This window comes from Euwallacea fornicatus, chromosome 26 (assembly GCF_040115645.1).
Source record: "Euwallacea fornicatus isolate EFF26 chromosome 26, ASM4011564v1, whole genome shotgun sequence".
Lineage (NCBI taxonomy): Eukaryota > Metazoa > Arthropoda > Insecta > Coleoptera > Curculionidae > Euwallacea > Euwallacea fornicatus.
In genome coordinates, this window is record NC_089566.1 from 2,472,776 (window position 1) to 2,486,593 (window position 13,818).

The following is a 13,818-nucleotide window of genomic DNA, read 5'->3' on the forward strand; positions in this document are numbered from 1 at the left end:
TCGTAAAATTAGCTAGAAAAAGTCGGTAGATATCAAAGAACATGTGATTTATTTTTGAATTTCAATGCCCCGTATCTCAAAAACTTAGCGAGCTAGGACACACGTTTATATTTCCATCTTAAAACTACTTAAAAATTCACCCTGTAGAATATCAATCGTTTATTCGGTAGCACCCTGTATTGCAGTGCAATTTTAAGAAATATTCACAAAGTTGGACCAATTTAAGGCGCAATTTATGGGGCAGTTATGACGACCTAGATCACACCAGCTTAGTCGAAAATTATGAATATTTATTTAACTTCGAAAGTACTTTCCTTGCCCTACGGTTCCTAGATAACTGAGAAAAACATAAATTTTATCCACCTAAAAGCCTTTAAACCTGAATTAGTACTGTTTTATACCGTTCGTTGAGTCACCAATTTGGTATAAAACAGTAAATCTCGAACAATTAAATTGAAAATTGCACAATTAAAGAGCGTAACAGTCAATTAATTGATGCCTAACTGACCAGTATTAAAGCGACCACCCCAAAACGAGCAATGTTGTTTTCATAAAGCGCGATTTTCACGTAAACTCGGGTAATACATCCGTGTCTGTCATCAGCTTGATCGGTTTATTGTGAAATATTTGGTTGGGGCTCAGTTATTTAGGGTAATTCTGTTTTATTTTGACACCATGTGAAGATCAACAAAGAGCACTGAATTTTGTTTACCAAAGACCGAAGGTCAACAGAATCGATTTCCTAGGCAAATTAGCATTTAAGACTTCCAACAGATTTTTCTGCAATTTCGAATTAAAGTGCCTCCGCCCATCTTCAAAGTCCATTTAAAAAACATTGAAATTTTTTTTTTTTTTTTTGAAAAGAGAGAGGAAAGATTAACAAATTTTTAAGTGCGTTTTTTTTTTTTAATATGAATTTCTAACGATTATATTAAGTAACTGAATAAATGGTTCGGGATAATCAACTTAGCATGCATGTGTCAGCACTGACTAGCCATATTTAGTACATAATTTATTTGACAATAAACAAACGACTGGAAGTTATTCCTTATTGATTTTTATTTCTGTGTAAAAGCGTCTTAATGCCAGAGATGGATTGAATAAACAAATGGGGTGTTTACAAACTGGTTCTAAATATAAGCATTAGTTTATGTTTGTGCTTACGTAAATAAAAGCAAACATACAGTCGAGCACTAATAGAGAATTTCATAATAATAGGTTCGCCAGTTACCCATTTTGCACCCGTTAAATGCCAGTTCTGGAGTTTATTTAAGAAGCGATGAAAATTTTCGAAAAAACGGCAATATACGAATTAACAGCAGAGTAATACTTTTTATCACGTGCTATTTTTTCTGGAAATTAGTTGTCCAGGAAAGAATATTATCAGAAGATTTTCTCAATTCAAGTGCTTGAATTTCGTTGTCCTTGATATGGACTGAACTGCTGGAGGAGTAAATAATCGGCTCCGTAGCTTTCCACTAAAAAATTGACATCCATTTGTTTCACAATACAGGGTGTTTCAGAAAAGTATGTGATAAATTTAAGGGGTGATTCTACGAGTGATTTTGAGAAAAAAGCTTATGTGATCCCAAGTCCGGTTACGCCTCCTGTCTGAAATACAGGGAGTTAAAATTTGCTATATTTTTTAAATAAGTCCGGACCTGCATTAAATGTTTTCATCACACTTGGTGGGCGTAAGTTAGGTGTAGAAATGTATCTTTTAAGAGAAATACGAATTTTTAAATGCAAGCAGTGGCGCCCTCGAAGCCATGACCCTGATTATATTTTGTGAAATTACGCCCACCAAGTCTGATAAAAATATTTAATGCAGGTCCAGAATTATTTTTAAAAAATATAGCAAATTTTAACGCCCTGTATTTCAGACAGAAAGCGAAAACGGGCCTAAATTCATACAAACTTTCTTTCTCAAAACCACTCATAGAATCACCCTTAAATGTATGACATACTATTCTAAAACACCCCATATAGTAATGGTCCACAGATAACGACAGTAAAACTCTCTCCAAATGGGCGCAATAAGGCATATGGCAGCTCCAATGTATTTTCTTGTTTGTTCCAACCTCCTTTTTCGACTAATTCATTTTATCACGGTGGATTCTACTCCCTTTGCTAATGTGTCCATTTTCTGTCCATGTCTTAGACTCTTCGTGGGACATAACTGATTTTTTGATTCCCAATACGCACGGCTCGAATTGTATTGTATATATGCCTCAATGTAATGTTTAGTAATCAGCTTTATGGTTAAAACCCTTTATAATTTCACCTTTTGATTATAATGGATGCTGCCGAGACATATCCAACTGTAGCTTATGGGACAAAAACATATACCGGATGTCTCACGAATACGAGCCTCGATCCGTATCATGTAAACTGTGACTAGGAAAATGTTGAAATTTATGATATCATATTAAAGTAGAGGTGATCTATTCGTTAAAAATATTTCCATAGAAATACCTCTTCTGGTTATACCGGAAATGAACGTCAACTCGCTTATTTTAAATCGAACACCCTGTATATTATCTCGAATTTCGATTTTGCGAGACATTATGAGCGTTTTCGTGTGTAATACTCTAGGTCTAAATTTTGCATTTATTAAAGTAACGGTTTTTTGATATTGATAGTTCAAACTCCATTTCAATATTATTGCTCAAAATTATCTAGTACATATTAAGCTTTTTAAACTCTTATTTCATCATCAACAATGGGTTTGTTTCCTCTATAAGGTGTTTTGGCAAATCCGCTTGTTTTAAAATGATCCATTATTCGTTTGAGGACTTTTCCTGATGACTAACGAATACCAAATGTATGACATGTTCTGGTTAATACTTTGTTACATTCATCATAAATAATAAACATATTGAGATAATCTTCGTTTGTATAATTTACGGGTGCCACCATACTTAAAGTAGAGTACTGAACGTTGAAATGTGTTGTTATGAAATGAAATGAAAACGGTTAGGTTTAGATATAGACAATTGAACTGAAAGTAGTACTTATTTTTGGTGTTGAATATGTATTCGTTGAAAAAATTGGTGGTTCCTATTTGAAAATTTGGAGTTTTTTACAAATTTTAAATGCCAATTTTGGACTATCTTTTTGAACACCCTGTATAAGAAAAAAAACATGATTTAACTCATTGTTCTTAGGGCAGAAAAGCACTTTGTACAATAAAGCAAAATTCCATTTAAAAATATTTAGCCATTTGCGAACTAATAGAAAATACATTAATGATTATCAATGAATAGATGTAAGCGGGGCGTCATAAGTACAGGGTGTAACAACAGCAGAAATTGTTGAAAGTCTTTTTCTAAGGAAATACGCAGAAATTTGACCATATTAAAATAACAGAAAAGAAGGGAAAACAGAAGAGATACTACTGAAGAAGGTCCAGAAAAGTGTAAAGATAAAAACCAAAACGAATAATATTAACCTAGGGAGTCAATTGGAAGTTCTCTTTTCTCCCTCAGGTTGTCGATGATAGTTTCATGTTAACTTTGACGTTTAATATTAATAATTTTGTATTTGTTCGTCTGTTTTCACATTTTGTACACAGTTAATAACTCCGTTTCTTTGAATATTCAGAGTGCTGTAACCTGCTCCTGAATATTCCACTATTATTTCCGACATTGCGTGTTTCTAGAGTTTGTTTGGCTTTGGTAATGTTAGTTGCCAAACTTTACTTCCGAAAACTCTTAATTTTGTAAGGATGGTGTTTTTCATAACATCTCAATAAACTGGAACCTTTTCCGCTCGCTACAGTGGAACATCTGGTGAGGTCTTATGCTCGAGCAAAAAAATTGTTCCCCAATAAATTTTGAACGTTTTTGCTTCGAGAAACAGCAAACTTTTTACTCGATTAAAATAAAAAAAAAATTTTACATTTTACCTGGCAAACGAGGCAAATCAACAAAGTAATTTTAACTTAACTAAAATGTATGGAAACACTTAATTGACGACATCCCTAACACCGTTAGATATTATTAGAATTTTTTTTTAGAATCGCGTTTTGATTTAGAAGAGTTCAGAGCATTAGAAATTGCAAAACATTGAACTTATCAGTGCTGATAAAAAATCCTTTGTGCCTGGTTAAGGCGCCTGAAGTGCTGTATTAGTTGTCCTGAAATAAATGTTTTAATTGAATTCATCGTATCCAACCGCCCCTCGGAGTAATTTAAAATCCGGCAATAAAACACCGTTAGATTTATCCCCAATTTACACAATTAAAAATATGTCCAAAAATTACCTTATTACCCCGACGCCCTGTGGAATGAACTTTCATATCGGGCAAGTTTCGCTAAACGGCTTAATTTTTTATGCGCCAGCAGGCTATGCTAGTTGCGCCAGTATTTTTGGAATATCCTGTACATACATGTTTTGCTTCAAATTTAAACATTTTTCGACATAAGCAGTCAACGTTCCAATTTAATTTAAAACTAATTATCCTACCATGAAGAGAATTTTACGAGGAATCCAAATATATAATAATATATAGGGGGTTCCATTAAAGAAAATGAACAAATGTTTTGACCTGTCTTTATGCAACACCCTATATGATAAAAAATATTTTTAAAATGTAGCCTGTATGTTCACATATAACTTTTATACGAACACTTTTTTTAAATTTTGTAAAATAAGGAAGATATGGTACTTTGTCACACTATTGCGCCACCCTGTATGTGCATTCGCGGGTGATCGTTCCCATCCGTCCAGCCCGATCTAGACCACCCCTACTGAAGGGCTTATCATATTTAGACACAATTCAAAAAATATATTTATTTATTTTATTTATATATATATATATTTTTTTTTAGCTTTTTAGGGGATGCTCAATGGCTTCTCTTTGACTGATTGTTAATTGCTTTTAAAATTTTTATACCGTTTTGAAAATAGTCGGATAATGAATTTGTAAATACGGGAAATCGGACGCCTGGGAAAATATGATAAAGTTTCCTCAATTTGATAGAAATAATGTCCCGTGTGGGGAAAATGCCCCAACAGGTGGTTGTTTTGTTGTGTTCCCCAGGCGTTGTAGACATACATACGTGTGTGGCACTCTATTAACATTATTTCCCCCAAAGTTAAGAGCTCACACGGCGAACAATTTGTCCCGCTGCGGAGGCCTGTCAAAAGAGATTATTACATCATACATAGGGACATCTTTGATTTTTATGACTGCTTGTAAGCACGGTACATTGATCTTCCAGTGTATTTACCCAGTACTGCTATGGCTATAAATTTCTTGTTTTTAATGGAATTTTAAACAACGCTCATGGCTGGCTGTAAAGAAACTAAAACTATAAATTTTTGCCCTTACTGAGCGGGGCGCTCGCTGTAATTGATGTAGTCAAGAGTAGGAGGCGACAAAAACTCTATAATACAAACCGTTTAAAACTTTGGAAACATTTTACTGAGAGAAAACTCTTTATAAGCGCCCTAGCGAGGAAACCTAAAAAATCGCCAAACTTTAGTTTCGGGACGTAAAATACCATTATAGTTTTGGGTGTGTTTCAGCAGACCCAGTTCTCTTCCATATAAATCTATATAGTGTGACCCAAATTAGGTCCAAATGTATGACTATCTTGACAACTGGAAAAGCTAGAACAATGGTTGAATGGCCGGGGTGCATTTCAGTCGTACAAATTGCACCGTGGGGTTTGACGACAAGATGCAGAGTCTTGCATCGGTGCTGGCGTGGCCCAGATTCGACCTATATGTGTAGCTAGCTCTCTTCAAAATTAAACGAATTTGAAAATTGCTCAAATTTGAAAAGTTGAAAGGAACTTTACGGCCAGTCTGACGTCGCTTTGATTTCGATTTTAAAGTTTTTTAGTTTCTGAGTTATTAAAAAAAAAACAAAAACTGGCGTTATCAAAAAAATAATATAAAAATCGAATTTAAAATGTTTTTTAAATCTGTTAAAACATGGTTAGGGCAAATTTTCGCGAACTTATGCCCTTATGCATTAAATTATTAGTTATGAAGGTTAGTGGGCATGAAGGCCCTCTGCAACTGTACAACAGTACGGAGAGACAGCGTGATATACTTTACGGTATATAAATGAATTAATTTGTAAAAAGCTGTATGAATTTTATAATAACTATTAAGTAAATATTTTTTGCATTTCTTAAAATTGCTTAATTTTTAGTAAGTTTACTTTGAATCACTTAATTACTTTAAATGCAATTACTTAAGTAAGTAATTATCTCGTTAATTATTGAAGGTTTTTAATTATTCTAAGAATAGCAATTGTTTTTTTATAGCATAGACCGCCGAGATCATGCCCAACATACAAAACTTAATAGTTTATTTTTTACCATAGAAAATCAGTATATTTATTTAGTGGCTATCGCCCGACGAAGAGGAAAAAAGTTTTTCCTAAGCGTCTTAATTACACCATAAGGCGGCCAGAGAAAAATAAATAGTTGATGATGGTGGCTCGGGACCGAAACATCGTAGATGATAATCGAATGCGCAGGACGGCAGCTAGCAAAAGCTATTAATGTTCTTACAGATTTGAAAAATATTTTCAATTGATAATTTAGGGTAATTTTTTGAAAGCGGACGTTGTTGGTTTTTGAACACAATTCAATAGTGCAATGCAACTTATTAACAATAATTGAAAAATAAAAAAAGAGCTATATGCCAATACGCGAAGGCCCAATTTGAGCCACCTTGTATACATGAAATAAAGAATTCCCAGGACGATGTCACAACTCTAATTCCCCCATAAATGTCAAATTTTGATCGGGATATTTCTGTTTTGTATTTATGTATCTTAATATATAGGGACATTTATTCCATCCCATTTCTTTTCGGGATTCCATCGCACCGATTATGTTGGCTTTTATAGTTTGGAAACGGTTTTATATGTTTTATTTTCAGTCGCAATGGCCCCGCAGAGGGGTTGGTGTGAAAGACGAAGATATATATTTAAAACTCTTTGCCACAATAAATAATTACTGATGGCTTTATCTGACAATATACGCATTTAGGGCCAGACTAATTGAAGTGGTCTATAGATAACTTTTATAGCGCTATTATTAATATGTTTTGTATGTTGCGTAATACAGTCGATTAGTAGCAGATTTGTTGGAGGAAAACGGAAAGTAAAAAATAATTAATCCGTAATCTCTAAGTGGGACGTCATGGGCAATATTCAGATTTAGCATAAAAAATACAAAAATAACACCACTACTGAAAGCTTAAAAGTTTGACGGTCCAAACTGATGAAATTTAAAAGGGGCAAGGCAGTCGATTAACCCCAAGTGTCATTTAAAATTAAACCCCCAATGAAAGTGAAAAGTCCTGTAATGATAATTAGATATTTAAAGAATTTTTATTAGTCTAGAAAAGGGGTGTTCTGGGTTTTATTAACGCTTTGTGTCACTTCCATTCCTCCAAATTACTTGGGACGTATGTCGTCGAGCTGGATGGGCTGTACGAACGCCTTTCCACAATAAGCGAGAGAAGTAAAAAAGAAGAAAAATCAGTATCTAAATATAGATTAAATCCCAATGAGGAATATAATTTTACATGATAATACAAAAACATCTACTTAAGATTTTGATGTGAGAGCCGAATCAGAGGCAGACACCCAAAAACAGCAAATCTTCCTAAAAATCTTAAAAGAAGAGGAGGCACCTTCCGCTTTACACTTTTTAAATTATGAGGGCCGATAACTCGGTAACTCTTGATCTAACTACTGCATTGTAACATCTCCTTTAGTTTTTGAGATATTAGTGCCTTCAGTAAAAAAATTCATCAGACTGCACTTTCAGGGATCATCACGGCGTCAATTGAAGTAGGTCCAATGTTAGATCTACATTAGTCGATTGGATCCATAAAACTGCACATCAAAAATTTCAGAAAAGGCGTATGCCCTCACTCGTCTTATTTCACTTTTCAAATTTTGAGCGTCAATATCTCGGAAGCCAGTAGCACAATTGCATTTAGCGATAACTTAAATTAATCGTCTGTAATTAGCTTCATACGGCTAAAAAGTCGGTTGTAATGGCACTTTTACGTTCTGAAATAGGGAGTCACTTAGACTCGTATTGTTGTAATTTTAAAAGTGCCTAAAAATAAACGTTCTTCAAACTGAATTTTCAAGTTACCGCCATAACATTTTTTCGATGTAGTTAAGGACGTTCTGTCAAATAGTTCATCAACTACACGCGAAATAGGGCTAATCTGCCTTTAGGTCGTGCCTAAGTCCCCCGTCGAGCGTGCAATTATGGAGATCCTAAAAGTGCCTGTATTGTATTTCTACGTGTCCGTAGTGTGTATTTTACGTGCTCCTATATAACTTTTCGCGTGCCCGTAGCTTATTTCTACATGCGCATAGTTATTTATCACCTGCTCATAACATCACCGCATTCATTTTTTACGTGCTGCGAGGATGGTCATAGGAATAAAAATAAATTGGCGAATATTACGTTATTTCTCAATATAGTCTCTTTTGAGATTGACATTTCTCTCAGCCATGATCTATGATTTCTATGCATTATTTATTGTAAGAAACTTCGAGTACTTCTGGAAACGTTCATTGTACCCTCTAATTCGCGCAATTTTAGCCGACAAACTTGCAATACAGATTTTTAGATTTTCACCACATCTGGAGTGGTCATTGGGTTGACCACTGCGAAGCTTGTCTTGGCAGCTCGTAGACCGCGTGTAATCTCTGCCACACATTATTTTACAATTGTTAACCAAGAACAAAATGTCCTCAGAGTAGAATCCAACTCGGATTTCATGTTGGATGGACTTTTGGAGGACCTTCCAAATGAAAGCATTGAATCATGTATTCATGAGAAATTTTTTCGACGCTCAAAAACTCCTTAAAAGCGTCCGCAAGAAGTGGCTCCAAAACAAAAAGCATAAACTTAAACTTCGAATAAAAGCTTTTTAAGGTTAGGTTTTGGTAGTATTGGCCAATTTTTAACAAAAAAATCGCCATCTATATGAGGTCAGGTACCTCTGGGACTATCCTCGCACCAGTACATATTTCATATTTCACGTACCTGTACTGTATTTCTAATTGATTTGTTTCTTTCGTAACCCAAAATTATTTTCTACGTTTATTGCGTACCCGATTAATACGTTAATAACGGAACCTTAATAACTTTGGCAAATGTGGTCCGAAGGCCTAGAGAAACGACTCTTCGGAATCAGATGAGTGAGGTCTTTAAGATGCCTCATACGGCTTGACTGGATCTTGTCAAATTCCTCAGATACAGCATCAAATTCTAGGATGTTAAAAACTACACCAGAGAATTTTTAACTCATTGCTGGATGTGATGGGAAACTTCCGCGGGTTTAATACAACTCGTCGCCGTCAAATCTCCGATCCAGTCTCTGCAGATCTAACTTCCTCATCCGTCACGGGACACCTCTTCAGACTCAAATCCAGATCATGGTTCCCTTAGAAGTCACTCCAGCCTGATGAAGACAGTTGGCAATTGGTTCTCTAGTGACTGGACTCTCTTTCGCGATCGAGGAAGCCATAAACCCGTCTCCAGACCACGCAGGCATGCGATTTACCTCAAAAATGGAGGTGTATGTAAAACTGCCGCAGATCGTTCCACGGTACTGCCGCTGAAATTTTCCAAAGTAGGGAAAAACTCTTTTTTATTTTTACCACTTTAATCCGTCGAGCAATTGCTTTTACTAATGGCTCAAAATGACCGTCTCGATAAGCTCTATAAAGTCGCACCGGGTTGTAATATCTACTTTAGTTTTTGATATATGAAGTCACTTTATTTCCTTCATTCGCGATTTTGAAAGCGCGTCTAAATGATATTTCGCAAATTCCATTTTAAGGCATCAGGATCTAAATGGGGTACCAAGGTGCCGTTAGGCCCCATGTCGGTTCACCAATCCCAAAAACCACCCATCAGAAGTTTCGAAATTTTCACACTTTTAACTTACACTGTTTTGGATGAGAAAGGACGCACAGCTCGGCAATGTCGATTTCGTTTACTCCTCTGGTGGAGAATATGTGGGCTGTGAATCAGCAATTTCACGTATTCTGGGTAGTTTCAAATTCAACCCGCGAAATTGGGCCTTCGGAAATGGTAGAGCATGGAGTGCTGATGAAATTGAGGTATGCATCGCACAGGGTGATCTTTTTAAAAGCTTTTGCAGTGTGTATCAGCGCTTCAGTCTGTCCTTTCGACAATTATTGAATTTCCTACGGACTTCAACAGCGTTTTGTACCGACAAACAAAGGCACAAACAACAAACAAGGACAAACGATACTTTCCACCGTGAGGTGTGCACTATTTTATTTACAACCACGTTTTAAGGTATAGAAAAAAAAATGTCCAAGACTTTCGAGCAATAACGGATTAACTGATAACCGGCCCTTTGCGTCGCAAAAAACCCTTTTTAATGTGGCATAATTTTTCCCTTACAAATTTCCCTATAAAAGTAACTTTTAACTGACCATGCATTGTGAAATGGCACAAATCGATAACAATTAAAATACGAAACTGGGGGAAGCACGTAACGAATTCACCAAACCCACTATTCTCGACATACAGGCCTAATTAAGGGTCGCAAGGGGCATGGGGCAGATGTAAGGGACGTAGGGCCGTGATAGACCCTTATGACTGCTCAGTACACAATGTTTTTTGTTTGTTTTCTTCGGCAGTAAACAACATGCATGCATTCAACCCTCCTGCCCTACACTGACGGTCTTCTTGCTTAGTACAAATATAGTGGGGTATTGATTTATTTACCCCATCTCTATATAACAAACATGCGGTACCTACCTAGCAGTATGTATGATGTAAGGAAATACAATACAGTTGTGGACAACCATTTCATTATACGTCGTTCAAGTTTATTCGCTCTCGTATGTTCTAATGAGTACTAATGCCAGTGTTTGTGTGGTTTAAAGAACACGTCACGTGTTGTGAGTAGTTGTTACATTCGGACAAAGTGACGTTTGCTTGGATGGACGAACTCGCCGAAGAATCGATTTTACTCCTACACCTAGATTTTCGGGTTGAATATTATTGACGAAAGGAATCAGAACCTGGTCTAGCCAGAAAACCGAATTTTTAGGTAAATATTCCCTTCCAGTGGCGTGCCCCATTTCGCCGTACCAAATCGAATATTCCGGCGGGTGCTTATTGTCGCCCGGCCTATTTCACAACACCAATATTAACATTTACGATAATTAAGATATTTCAAGGTTCGAATCTTAGTGTAAATATTAGCGCCCGTTCGCCACTGGTTTCAACTAGATTTCCCGGTGTAAATCAAAAAGTTGACAAACAAGCCGATGCTGATGAGAAGCATTCATGTGTTATGACAAGGCCCGACATTTTCCCTTTCTGCCCATGGAAGGGACATCGTCCGAGTAAATTAGCCTAACCAAACTTACATTGGAGAAGAATTTTAAAAAGTTTATTTTACGTCTGACTTCGTGGAGGTGTCTTTTGCCAAATCATCTTGACAGCCCTCTGATTTGATTAAGTGTCGACTTGTGGCTTTTCGAAGGGTTTTTTCACGGATTTGAATGAGGTCGAAGGAAGAATTGGCTCTATATTTGGGGAAATTCGGGAATATATTTGAGGCGATTCGTAAAATTTACAGTGAAATTAATCGCAATTCAGCGTTTATCCAACAACAATGAAAATGCAAAACTTCGTTATAATATTATCTTTAAGTGACAGGGATGCTTATTTCATTTATTGCCCTCCATCCTCCCCAGTCGGAATCTCGGCAGTTTTAGTGGATTCCCGCCAATATTCTTCTAAATAACGCGGTTTAAAAAACAATTCCCAAAGTTGCAGAGGCATAATTCGTTTTATTGTGCTTCATTTTCATTGTTATGTCCTTTTCATTTATTTTTACTAAACCCTCGATATTGTCTCACTCGCAGATCTGCCGCTTTGTTAAAACGGTCTTTGAAAACTCAGCAATTCTATTTTATTTAAAAACAAAAAAAAGTAGTACCGTTTCCATTGAACTTAGAGTTCGGACGTAAATGTTGAACCAAACACAATAAAAATCTCTATAGAGCGAATGAGAAAATTGCTGGGACATAAACTTCAATTTTACGTCGGATGCACAACGAAGATGCAGCCTTCCGATGGATTATACAGGGTGTGCGATGGTCAAACCTTTCAACAGGGTATCCTAGCAACCATTTTAGGAGGGGATAAGACATTTTTCAGTTCCGGCCCTTCTTGTCCAAATATTTGGGTCTAAAATGGCGGAAAATAATGTTTTTTTTTTATTTCTTAAAAACCGTTACACTTAGATATTTCGATTGGGACACACATTATCAGCTAATCAAACGCTATTTTATAGTGGTGTCTATTCTTTGACTCACGTTTCTGGAGGGTGGGCATCCCTTAATTTCGTTGTCTTCAGAACTTTTTCCTACAATGGCCGATTTCAACGAAACTTCGTTTTTGAACTTCAACATTTCATGGAACTCGGAACGAGCACCATAGCCTTTGAGAACGTCGTAATGCGTACTTTTGATACTAAATTTTGGTTTTTTACAACTCTATTAATCGGGAAAAATAATTCAAAATGATTTCGTATTTTGACAGATCCACGTTAAAAGATCAGAAAAACAAAGAAATAGATAAATAATAAACTGGATGGCACATGAACTACTGGTCAAACTATTACTTTGGGATCAAAAAGGAAGGGTGTTAGAATTTAGGGCCGGATATGATTCTCGGTACCCACAAATTTTGCATACGGATGCCTGAAGTTCCGTGTTCGATTTCACCGGAAGTCAGACCAATTTTCATAATGAAATTAGAACTTGTTAAAAAATTAGTATTTGCTTATTTCCGGACAACGCGTCGAATTTTCAATAATTTAACTCACTCCTAACTCTTACCGTTTCCGAAAAATTGGCGAATTCGCCATATACCGAATGTCGATGTAATTTTTGTTTTAATTTTACAATTTTTTACAAAAACACTGTAATGGTGGATTTCTCTCAATAAATGAAAAACACTAACAACGAAATATAATTTTAAAGTTGATATTCAATTTTTGAACTGCTCTGTTGACAACGAACATTTTGAAACAGAAGTCAGTATTCGGAAGATACAGATTGTTTACTAGTTTACCATTCAAATTGAGAAAAATAGTATTAGAAAATTAAGTCCAAAATCTAAGTAAATAACCACTTAAATAGGTATTGCTGTTTATGGCAAAAAATACTTTTAATCAAGACTTTTCTAATTAGCAATGGCTCGAATGATGCGAAAAAACTGGTCAGGTCCGTACTAGAAAAAAAATTGAAAATGGTTTTGGAAAACCAAAATATCGCATCTTGGAACATTTGGTGATATTGTGTTGGTCAGAAAAAAGTAGTACCTAACGGACACTGTCCTGTTTGGGCGAACGGTACTTTATTTTGAAAAAATAATTTACATATTTGTAAATCTTTTTAATGTTATGTTCAATGTGTGCAGGTACATAGAAGTAGAGATAATGACGTGTCGTAGGTGAATGCCGTTCAGTTCTTAAACAAATTTTATAAACGTTGGTAGGGTGAACAGGTGAATCACATCCTAAAGATTTTTGTTCAGAACTTATGTGTAGACTTTCTGCTTTGGTTCAGTTATTGTTCTTTTCTGTGTTTCTGGGGGGAAGTATATTATTTACATCTCTATATTTTCAATTCAAAGGCAATGTAAGAGCAAAGAACGGAATTTCGTGGGTCAACAAGTAAGTGTATTGAAATTGAGAGTCTAGGACGAACTGAAAGTAATAGAACATTTATTTGAAATAAAAGGTCAATTGAAGTAGTGCTTCTTT

The 13,818-nt window shown here is 35.7% G+C and overlaps 1 protein-coding gene across 8 annotated transcripts in view; it reads left to right on the top strand.

Annotated features, from left to right (window-relative positions):
* LOC136347076 (forkhead box protein P1-like) overlaps window positions 1–13,818 on the top strand; it is a 167,315-nt gene that overhangs the window by 24,986 nt on the left and 128,511 nt on the right. The window contains exon 1 of one of the 8 annotated variants that reach the window (XM_066296734.1): window positions 10,917–11,088. The exons of the other annotated variants lie outside the window; for them this stretch is intronic. The gene's annotated coding sequence lies outside the window, so the exon portion shown is untranslated. Of the gene's footprint in view, window positions 1–10,916; window positions 11,089–13,818 lie in introns of those variants that run through there. 8 annotated transcript variants of the gene reach the window in all.